This window comes from Sus scrofa, chromosome 1, assembly GCF_000003025.6.
Source record: "Sus scrofa isolate TJ Tabasco breed Duroc chromosome 1, Sscrofa11.1, whole genome shotgun sequence".
NCBI classification, from domain to species: Eukaryota; Metazoa; Chordata; class Mammalia; order Artiodactyla; family Suidae; genus Sus; species Sus scrofa.
In genome coordinates, this window is record NC_010443.5 from 83,125,351 (window position 1) to 83,137,441 (window position 12,091).

Below are 12,091 nucleotides of genomic sequence, written 5' to 3' on the forward strand. Positions count from 1 at the left end.
CTGAAGAGTTGTTTTCCATCCACTGACGCCCAACAACTCCTTGGCTATAAATTCCTATAGCCCGTGCTGTATTTTTTCTCTTCCACTGTAAAACCCCACTGCAATGGTCCCTATACCCATGAGGAAAACCCTGAGTACTAGCTTTACCATCTTAATAAATGCCACTGAGTGTTTTTTTCTTTAACATGACTCAACTGTTCCAAGACTTGCTCCCTTCCACCTCAGTGCTTTTACGTATGCTGCTTCTGCTCTGGATAGGCTCCAGGCTCCATTTCACCCCCTAAATCTTTCTATCAAACTGTATTCAAAATGCTATGACTCCGAACAATACCTTCTGATTCAACCCCATCTGACTTGGCTCATCCCTTAATCAGCACCGTTTGTCAATATTTGGAAACATGGCTTATATGACAGGATAGAATTTATAAATGCATATATGCTCCATTTCTAAAAATTTAATGTCATTTTTTCAATTGTGGTAAAAATGCAAAACAAAATATATCACTTTAACAAGTTTTAAGTATACTGTTCAGTATTGTTAAGTAAATGTGAATTGTGCAATTCATCTCTAGAACTTTTGGGGGGCAGGGAGGAGGCTGCACCCAAGGCATATGCAAGTTGCCAGGCTAGAAGTTGAATTGGAGCTACAGCTGCTGGCCTACACCACAGCCATAGCAACTCGGAATCTGAGCCATATCTGCGACCTACACCACAGCTCACGGCAACGCCAGATCCTTAACCCACTGAGCGAGGCCAGGGATCGAACCTGCATCCTCATGGATGCTGGTGAGATTTGTTTCCACTAAGCCGCCATGGGAACTCCAATCTCTAGAACTTTAAAATCTTGAAAAACCGAAACTCTATACCAGTTAAACGCGTGCTTTCTCCCTTTCCTCCAAGCTCCTGGCAACTACCATTTTACTCTGTTTCTAATGCATATGACTACTTTAGATACCTTGTGTAAGTGGAATCACCCTTTTGTTTTTTTGTGACTATTTCACTTAGCATAATGTCTGTGTTGTAGCATGTGACAAAATTTCCTTCCTTTACAATGCTAAATTATATTCTATTGTATGGATATAACAAATTGACTTCATCCACTCATCTGTTCATATACATTTAGATTGTTTCGACCTCTTGGTTGTGGAGAGTGCTGCTATGAACTTGGGTGTGCAAGTATCTCTTCATGACCCTGTTTTCATTTCTTCTCAATATGCAGTTGACCATGGAACACTGCAGGGTTATGGGTGCCAATCCCTTAATACAGACAATTACACAAAAATCTGCGGGTAACTTTATTGTCAGCCCTCCACATCTGTGGCTCTGCATCCTTGGATTCACCCAACCATGGATGATGTATTTATTGGAAAAATAAAAAGCATATAAATGGACCTGCAGAGTCCAACCCCACATATTGCTGTTCAGGGTCAACTGTGTAACAAGAAGTGGAGTTGCTGGGTCACACGGCTGTTCTGTTTTTACTTTTTGAGGAAGTATTATACTATTTTGCATAGCAGCTGCCCGTTTTACATTCCCATTAACAATGCACATGGGTTCTAATCTCTCCAAATCCTTGTCAACACTTGTTATTTTCTGGGTTTTTTTTTTTGGTGGTTTTTTTTTTTTTTTTTTTTGGATAGTACCCAAATGGGTATGAGGTAGTATCTCATTTTAGTTTTGATTTGCATTTCTCTAATAATTAGTGTCCAGTATCTTTTCATGCTTCTTGATCATTTACATGTTATCTTTAGAGAAATGTCCATTCAAGTCCTTTGCCCAATTTCAAATTGGGTTGTCTTTTTTGCTGCTGACTTGTAGGGGCCCTTTATATATTCAGGATACCAGCCCCTTAGATACATGATGTATGAATATTTTCTTCCATTCTACAGACTGCCTTTTCACTCTTTTGATTGTATCCTTTGATGGACAGAAGTTTTTTGCCAAGAAATCACTGCCAAACCCAGTGACATGAAACTTTCCCACTATGTCTTCCTTTAGGAGTTTTATAGTTTCAGGTATTATGTTTAGGACTTTACTCTATTTTGAGTTTACTTTTGCATATGATGTAAAGTAAGGTTCCAACTTCATTCTTCTGCATATGGATATTCAGTTTCCCCAATATAATTTGTGGAAGAATTTGTCTTTACCTGATTGTCTCAGCACCACCTGTCAAAGACCATTTGACCATATATACACTAGGGTTTATTTCATGGCTTTCTATGCTATTCAATTGGTCTGTCTTTATATCAGTAGTATCACACTGTTTTGATTACTCTAGCTTTGTAATATGCTTTAAAAAAAAAAAAAAAAAAAAACCTCCTTCTTTTTTAAAAAACTCCTTCTGCCTGAAACACTGAATCCCAACTTAACCTGGCTAGTACCTACTCACCCTCAGGCCTCAGCTTTAATTCCCTTTGGGAGCTCTTCCCTGACCGTTATATCTCCCCATCATTCACCTACACACCCTCCTCCTATGAACTGTGACTACATGCTGTATTTTCTCTATTATAGAACTTTGTTTTACTGTAATTGAACTGAGACTCTCAGGAGTTTTAATCCTGTGATACAGTCTTTGTCTACTATTTTAAGTTTTCCATCCCCAGCTCCTACTGGTGCTCCTCCTACAGTAAATAACCACTAAATTTATAAAAATTAAATGACAATAGAATATACTCAGGCAAAAAGCATGAAGTCAGAGTTCCTGCTGTGGCTCAGTGGGTTAAGAACCCAGTGAGCATCCATGAGGATTCAGGTTCGATCCCTGGCTTTGCTCAATGGGTTGAAGATCCAGTCTTACTGCAAGCTGCAGCATAAGTCGCAGATGCAGCTCAGATCCCTTGTTGCTGTGGCTATGGGCTGTAGCTCTGATTTGACCCCTGGCCTGGGAACCTCCATAGCTATGGGTGTGCCCCCCCCAAAAAAAGTTACCATATGATCCTACAATCCCACTTCTGGGCATATGTCTGGAGAAAATTCTAATTCACAAAGATATATGCACCTCAATATTCATTTCAGCACTATTTACAACAACCAAGACATGCAAAAAACCTAAATAACCATCAAAAGATGAATAAAGAAGATATGGTATATATATGCAATGGACTATTACTCAGCTATAAAAAGAATGCAATAATGCCATTTGCAGCAACATGGACAGACCTAGAGATTATCACACTAAGTGATATAAATCCGACAAAGACAAGTATCATATGATATTGCTTATATGTGGAATCGTGGACTCACAGACATAAAAGACAAAATTATGGTTACCAAAAAGGAAAGGGCGTATGGATAAATTAGGAATTTGGGATTAACATTTCCATACTACTATATATAAAATAGATAATCAACAGGACCTACTGTTATAGCACAGGAAAACTGTAGTCAATATCTTGTAATAACCACTGGAAAAAGAATATATAATTGAATATAGAGAGTTCCAGTTGTGGCTCAGAGGGTTAAGAACCCAACATAGTGTTTGTGAGAATGTGGGTTCTATCCCTGGCCTCACTCAATGGGTTAAGGATCTGGCTTTGCCACAAGCTGGGGTGGAGTTCTCAGATGCAGCTTGGATCTGTTGCTGCTGTGGAATAAGTCTCAGCTGCAGCATCAATTCAACCCTTAGTGTGGGAACTTCCATATGCTGCAGGTGCGGTCATAAAAAGAAAAAAAAATTGAATATATATATATAAGAATATATGTATGAATCATGCTGCTGTATACCAGAAACTAACACAACATTAGTAAATCAACTATACATCAATTAAATAAACTAGTTTAAAAAATATAAAAGCATGAGCTGTTTATAAACTGCAGTCTGAGTAGCTATATTACTCTGTGAGCTGTTCACATACTAGCTTTATAAGATGTGGGAGCTAGCTTCCAAGATAGCCTCCAGTGATCCTCAACTCCTGGTCTACAAGCTCTTATGTAGTCTTCTACTGCTGCTGCTGCTGAAATTACTGCTGGGCTATGTGAACAATAAATAGAATACCGCAAAAGTGAAAACTAGGCCATAAAAGACATTGCAACTTCCACCTTGATGTCTCTCAGATAACTTATTCTGGGGCAAGCTAGCCTTTATACTAGAAGGAAGCTCAAGCAGCCCCATGGGGAGGCACTGACCCCTCCCTTCAACAAGCAGAAAGAACTTCCCAGTATGTGACTGAGCCACTTTGGAAAGGGCTTATCCAACCCGGACTAAACATTTAGATGAATGCAGCCTCACAAAAATCTTGAGCCAGAACCTGAGACAAATTGCTCCCCATTCCCCTCTGACAGAAACTGTGAGAGGCATGTACTGTTTTAAGTCCCTAAGTTTTGAGATAATGTTATGCAACGACAGAAAACAAGTTTCTTCTCAAATAATATTTCTTTTTCAAACCACAACCTCTATTAACTTAAAAGACATAAACAGAAAAAATAGTTATCAGATTGAAACAGAAGGGAAAGGGGCAGGGCAGAACCCTTAAAAGAATGACATAGTCCTTGAGGATATGACAAAAACTGGTTAGAACCAACTAGGTCCAAGATGGGGGATGATTTGACTTCCAGCTTCATTATATGCTCACTGTAACACATTAGCATGCTGAATACACACCCACAGGTTCCATGACAGTTCCGAGTCTGACCATAAAGGGCCAAAAAATGGGCAGTGACCCAATTCCTGGAAACCTTCACCCCTTCCCAGAAATCACCGGAATACTCCTCCCACTCATTAGCTCATGGAATTGTCCAACCTATAAAAACTCACCACTCCATATTTCAGGGCTTCTTGCTCTTGCCTTGTGAGATGGTCCACATTTTGTCTCTCTCTCTCTCAATAACTCTACTACTATCACTTTGTCTCTAATTGAATTCCTTCTGAGCTGAGACATAAAGAACATGAACTTCAGTAAGTCCTGGAACCAGGAGTGTGATTTTAATTAAAAAAAAAAAAAAAAAGTGGGTTCGAGCCCTAATCCAAGTCTGGACTGGGTTAGAGGCTCAGCACATGGGTCCAAGTCTCAATCTGAGGTATATGGTTTCAAGACCACATAGAACTAAAAGCAGACTCAAGTGATAGAATCAGGTGGGCTTAGAGAACAATTTATTTTTTAGGCCATGACCACAGCACGTGGAAGTTCCTGGTCCAGGAATCGAATCCATGCCCCAGCAGTAATGAGAGCCTTGGCAATGACCACAAGGATCCTTAACCTGATGAGGCACCAGGCAACTTCTCCTTTGAAGACATTTTTCCAATAATATGACAGTTGCCATTTAAAAAAAAAAAAAAAAGCCATTGTAACCCCTCCTTTAGGGTCAAGGGTAAACTCCTGACTGGTTGTAACACTTACGGAACCTTGTGGCAAAAATATGGAAAATCATTTAAATATTTCTTTTTGTTCCAAAGTGACAGACCTTAACTTGAAAGCAACTACTATGTTGTACTTTTTTCTCAGAAGAAAAGCCTCTGTCCACGAAGCTTTAAAATTGAGACACACCGTAAGACATGCTTAAGTGTATATGGAAAGCTACTGCGTCAAGTGACGACTCTATCATGCTGAAGACAAGCAAAAAAGTATAACTGCAGACTGAAATGGCATTTGTAGTATCTAACGCACAAAATTCCAGCTATCTCAAAAATATGATAATAACATACTTTAAAGGTTTCAGGTAGCTGATATTTTATAACAGCACAAACCAAAGCAAGAGGAAATATAAGACTATTTATATGTATAACACAAAGGGCTAAAATTGTTGTGTTTTTACAGTTTTTTGGATTATAGTCAGTTGTCACTTTTATTTTTTTATTTTTTGTCTTTTTGCCTTTTTTCTAGGGTCGCTCCCACAGCATATGCAGGTTCCCAGGCTAGGGGTCCAATCAGAGCTGGAGCTGCCAGAGTCACAGCAACGTAGGATCTGGGCCACGTCTTTGACCTACACCACAGCTCATACCACAGCTCACAGCAATGCCGGATCCTTAACCCACTGAGCAAGGCCAGAGATCGAACCCACAACCTCATGGTTCCTGGTCAGATTCATTAACCACTGCGCCACGACGGGAACTCCAGTTGTCACTTTTAAATGCTAACAGCTTGTTTGCACCGATTCTACAGTTCTGCTTCAGGTTATAGTACAGACACAGGAGAGAAACTACCTGTTTGGGTGAGGATGCAATCTAGCAGGACCCTGTGGAGCTACAGGGTACAAAAGCCTTTCTATATCCACTGTTTCAAGTTTGTAGGAACTAGGCCTCATTTATCCTTCGCGACTTTAGCTGAGTTCCAAAGAGCAGGTTTAAACAGCTGCTAATCAGGGAAGGGAAGGGATGCAGAGACGGGGAGGAGCAGTGAAGAAACAATAGTGTAGCCTTGGGGCAGGGTCCTGGTTCCCCTCACAGAATAGACACAAGGTATCTTTGAGCGCTTCTGCAGAATTAAAGCCCCCTCTTCCCTCCAGGGAGGACAGCAACTTCAGGCTGAGCACTAGATTCCTGGAGCACCACCCAGTTACCTCCCCACCAACCAATGAGAAGCAAGTCACACACCCTGCAGCTCACACTCCAAATTCTCCCTATAAAAACTTCTCCCGAACCCTTGGAAAGTTCAGGGTTTTTGAGCAGAAGCAAGCTGTTTTCCTTGCATGGCCCTGCAATAACCCTTCCTCTGCACCAAACCCCCATGTTTTAGTTTATTTGGCCTTACTGTGCTTCAGGCACACAAAATTGTTCGATAACAAAGGTTCTTTTATGAAATAAAAGCTATTCATCCAAAGTGTTTTTCTCTTATTTCCAGACCAAGGAAATAAAGAGAAAAGGCTGCACTCCAGAACCTTAGATTAATGGCAATCTTTGGCTGAGCAGCAAATTACTGCCTGTACTGATAAATCTAGTATTACTACTCAGGTAAATTAGTATTTGGAAAACAGTAGCACCAAACTAAATGGGCTATTTACCTCAACTCCTTGCTCATGAACACAAAACAATGGTAATTTAAACATTACATACATAATATAAGTATATGCTGGTAAATAACCTCGGCGAGTTGAGATACAAAGTGTATTTTATAGAACAAGAGTAGAGAATTTATTGTCTTGCCTGTTCACATAAAACTCCATGAAAGAGATTTTTTCATTACATCAGAAATGACTTCTGCAAGATGGAAATATTAAGGCATAACTCAAACTTTAGAATTGATGAGAGAAGGAGATACCAGACCTACTCTTAATAAAAATAGGTAAACATATTATTAACATTTCATCACTCCTGAATCAACAGTAATCACTTTGGCATATAATAGGCTCCAAATGGTTTTTAGACTTAGATTTATTTCTCTATATTCAAAGTTTTATCTTAAAGCTAATGTCCCATAATACCAAATAGTGTTTTATTTGTAAAAGTAATAATGTTAAAAACATTTTTGATAAACTTATCTGGTTCAAGAATGAATATCGAAGTTCCCGGGGCCACGGATCAAATCCCAGCTGCAGCTGCAACCTACACTTGGATCCTTAACCCACTGCACCACAGCAGGAACTCCCTCTGTACATGTTTTAATTTGCAATTGAGGCCTCAATTCCCAATTCTTTCAGGGAGAAAATTCTAAGGAATTTTCAGGCCCTGATTAATCCAGTATCTCCCCCCCACACTCCCCACTTTTTTTTTTTTTGGGCCGCACCTGCAGCATATGGAGGTTCCCAGGCTAGGGGTCCGATCAGAGCTACAGCTGCCTTCCTACACCACAGCCTCAGCAATAGCAGATCCGAGTCGTGTCTGCGACCTCCCTCACAGCTCACAGCAACGTTGAATCCTTAACCCACTGAGCGAGGCCAGGGATCGAGCCAGAAACTTCATGGTTCCTAGTCAGATTCGTTTCCGATGAGCCACTGCCGATAACTCCATCTCCCAAATTGTGACCACCAGTTGGATGTGAGATGCTTTTATGGAGCCTAGGGACAGGGCTAAGTGACAATGAATCAAGTGAGGAAGTTATTCCCCTTCATTCTCTTTTTTTCTGTTTTTTTTTTTTTTTTTGGCTATGCCTGAGGCATGGGGAAGTTCTGGGACCAGGGTGCTAACCTGCTCCCCAACAATGACCCAAGCCACAGCAGTGACAATGGCAGATCCTTAACTGCTGGGCCACCAGGGAACTCCTCCTTCATTCTCTTTCAATTCCTCCAACTATATGGGACTTCTCAGATCCAGAACATTATTCGTCTCAGGGCCAGAACACTAGCAACACTCCTGTAATACTTGCTACTCTCCCTCAGAAACAAAGACCAGAAAGCCTCAGGTTTAGAGTCTTCAGCAGGCAACAGTTTCTAGAATTTATCACTGTTCCATTTTCATTGTTTCATCTTTACAGCTACCTTCGGTTTATAGTAAGTGATACTTGCTTTTTATTTACGGTAGATATTTCAAGTTTCCTTTAAAAGCTATGTTAGTAATTACATGGACAAATATGAAGAAAGTATCGAGGAAGTATGCAAATATGGCCCAAATTCTGAAGATGCTATAAGGATGATTTAGTCAAGTTTGAGGAATACCACACATCCATTAGGTCAGCAAATGAGCATGCCACTGGTTTTACCACCATGGAATACAGAAAAGAATGTTCAAAAAAACGTAAACAGGAAAGTCAAAAAAGAAGGTAATTACTTCAAAATAAGATAATCAATAAAGGATTCACAGACAACATGGCATTTGAGCTAGGATTTAATAGATATGATTTGGATATGCAGGGACAAGGAGAGCATTCAAAGAGAACAGAATCCTAACAATACAGGACTGAGTGTTGACAGGCTCTAAAGCCTGGTTGTAGTGGTGGTGACATGGGTGTGCATATAAGGTACACAAAATAAGTGCACACTGTTACATGTAAATTTCCCCCTGGGGTAAATGTTAGATGGTATCTTTGACCCATGCAATGAAAAGTCATTGAGGTTTTAGGCTTGGATGGCTGGTGGGTGCGGGGAGGAGGGGGTAGGTGAACACAAGAAAGAAAAAGAAAACACAAATTCAAAGACAAAGGTGTCAAAAGTATTGGCTTTCACACAACAAATGTTCAATAAAAACTGTTAGCTGTTACACAAAAATGGCAGGTCCATCTTTCTACTTAAGAGTTTCACTTCAGGGAGAAAACTTAACTGAATTAAGGTTTAGCTATTAAAATTAAATGTACTGTTCCCTTCAAACAAAGAAGCACTTTAACAGTGCCCACCCCTAACGAGGTAACAAAGACTAGAAAGACAGAGCCACACTGATTGTGTGATGGTGACAATGATTTGAGATTGCTTACAAACAGGATCTAAGTGTCGAATACCATTTAGAAATAACTGCTTTATAATTCACATATAACCCTTAACTCATTTCAGTGACCTAAGCTCTTAAAATCAGTTATCAATTATTGAAGTACCTTTCAAGTGGTTTTTATCACATTTCATAGTTTAAGAATTCATGACTAGAAAGGCGAATCATTCATAAAAACAATGCCATTATCAAGAAGTCTTTACCTGGAACTTTATAATGCCATTCTTAATAAAATCATAAAATCAATAGCTTGACCATAAAATTAAATTTCAAACATGACTTAATTACAATTATAGAAAAGAGACTAGAAAAAGAGGAGCTCCCATAGTGGTTCAGTGGTTAATGAACCTGACTACTATCCATGAGGATGTGGGTTTGATCCCTGGCCTTGCTGAGTGGGTTAAGGATCCGATGTTGCTGTGAGCTGTGGTGTAGGCTGGCGGCTACAGCTTCAATTTGACCCCTAGCCTGGGAACCTCCATATGGCGTGGTTGAGACCCTTAAAAAAAGAGAGAGAGAAAGAGACTAGAAAAAGATACTCCTCTGCCATAAATTAAAGCATTAAGGCTCACAGAAACCTTTGTGAATCCTTAATACCTTACCAAGAAAAATATAAGCCTTTTGTTTTACCAGTGAGTTGCCACTAGATTTTCATGCTCCAGAAAGCTTAAACTGGAAGCCATCAAAGAACATAATTCAAGGAATTTTAGAGAGATGAAAGGGGACTCAGCTCAATTACAATTAATTTTCAAATAGGTATTCAATGTAATTATACCCTAGAAGATGTTAACATGTTGGCCATTAGAAAATTTGCTCTCTGGAAGCTTACAATCTGCAAGTTTACATGCATATTAACAGCAGTAAAGGTTTTAAGAAGTCTTATAGTTAAAAGCTAGCCAAAAGTTAAATCTAATGTAACCCAATGTGCCTCCAAATTATTGGCCATGAACACTCTTTTGAGGAAATAAGCCTACTAATGGATTCAGAACACTGTTCAAGGCAAACATCAGTTTGTAAATCTCTGATCTTAGGAAATTCTCTTCAATACATGACAAAACTGATGCCTAGAGAGATCACACCTGGTCAGCCAGATAAACCTCTCATTCCTAGGCCAGAGTTCCTTCCACTAGTTTAACTATTAAATAGGACGCCTTTGACTGTATATAGTCAAATTTTGAATTAACATTTACATTTAACATTTTGGCTATGGTGTCAAGTTTTCTGGTTTGTGTATTAGACGTTTTTAATTCTTCAAGTCGCTGGTTCTTAATAATCAGAAACACCTGGAGATCTGCTAATGTTAAGTAATTCTGGGAGTTTCTGTTATGGCTCAGTCTATCAAGAACCTGACATAGTGTCCGTGAGGATGCAGGTTCAATCCCCAGCCTCCATCAGTGGGTTAAGGGACATGCCTTGCCACAAGGGTATAGGTCACAGATGTGGCTTGGATCTGGTGTTGCCATGGCCGTGGCTTAGGCCTCAGCTGCAGCTCCGATTTGGTCCCTAGCCTGAGAACATCCATATGCCACAGGTGTGGCAGTAAAAAGAAAAAAAAAAAGTAATTCTGAGGAACGATTTACTTCAGAATGCTTGAAAGTGATCATTTTAAAATAAAGCATTTGTCTTACAAGTGGTTTTAATTTACTCTTGCTATAACTTCTGTCAGCTCAACTAAATCACTGTTATCAGGTGGAGTGATGCTTAGCACAAAAAAACAAAAAACAGCAAATATCCACAGTAAAATGCAAGATCTTATGTCTACATCAAGACAGGCAACAGCACTGAACTTGGAGAATTTTTGTCCTTCGATGCGTCATGACTTACGTATGGGGCAAACAGTTTGGTATCTTTTTTTGTAATTTCCCCCCCCCAATGTTTTGATTGCTTTAACTACGATCTCCAAATCAGATTTTTTCCAATCTTCATAGTTCTTAAACTTCATAGAACTCTAAGAAAGTCTAAGAATAACCAAAACAGTATTTACTTAGCTCAAAAAGTAGCCTTGTGCCACTTCGTCCCTTCCCTCAGGGTAAGTGAGAAGGATGGAGACCAAACAAGTGACTATTGTTATGTTGCAACTTCAAAAGGCTTGGGAATCAAAGGTGAGCTTAGTTAACAACTTCCTGGTGACTAATCGGACTTCCTCGATTAAACTTCTACACTCTTTTCCCACCTCCCACGGAACCTTAACGAGGGAGACCATTCGCGCGTCCTCTTAATATTAAAAGAACCCCCCAGATGGAAGAGACCGCGCGACGCCTCAATTCGCCCAACAAAGAAGGGACTCCGCGCGCTTTCCGCGCACAGGTGCGACGGCCACCCCAACCCCGCGCACCGCGCGGCCCCTGAGCAGGAGTCTCGGCCTGGCCACCCGACGCCCTGGCCCCGCCTCCGGCCGCCGGGCCCTGACCGCCGCTGCGCCCCCCGCCCGAGCTCGGCCGCGGGCCCCGCGTAGCTACCGCTCCCACGGCAACCGGAGGGCGTCCGGCCGGCTTCGCAGCTCCAGGCGGGGCCGGGGCGCCAAACCCCCGACACTACACCTGCCCGCCCGCGGGGCGTCCCGGCGGCTCCGGAACGAGCCGGGCCGAGGGGGCCACTAGGGGCGGCCGGCCGGCCTCGCGACCGCGCTGGGGGCGGGGACGCTGTTACCTTCCTCGGGCTCGACCGCTCCCTGCCGGCGCCGCTCTCCTGGCAACCGCGGCAGCGACACGGAGGCCGGGAGCCGGAGGGCCTAGTGACAGCTCCCAGCGTACACCGCGCCCGCGCCCACGCCGGCGTCGACGTCCGCGGCCCTTCGTCCCC

General features: G+C 41.4%; 1 protein-coding gene across 10 annotated transcripts in view; it reads right to left on the reverse strand.

Annotated features, from left to right (window-relative positions):
• The window catches only part of DOPEY1 (dopey family member 1), a 107,625-nt gene extending 95,534 nt beyond the window's left edge, over window positions 1-12,091 (reverse strand). For 4 of the 10 annotated variants that reach the window (XR_002343988.1, XM_021091876.1, XM_021091853.1 and 1 more), the window contains exon 1: window positions 11,939-12,091. The gene's annotated coding sequence lies outside the window, so the exon portion shown is untranslated. The remainder of the gene's footprint in view (window positions 1-11,938) is intronic. The other 6 variants (XR_002343986.1, XM_021091824.1, XM_021091863.1 and 3 more) reach the window with 2 other exon arrangements.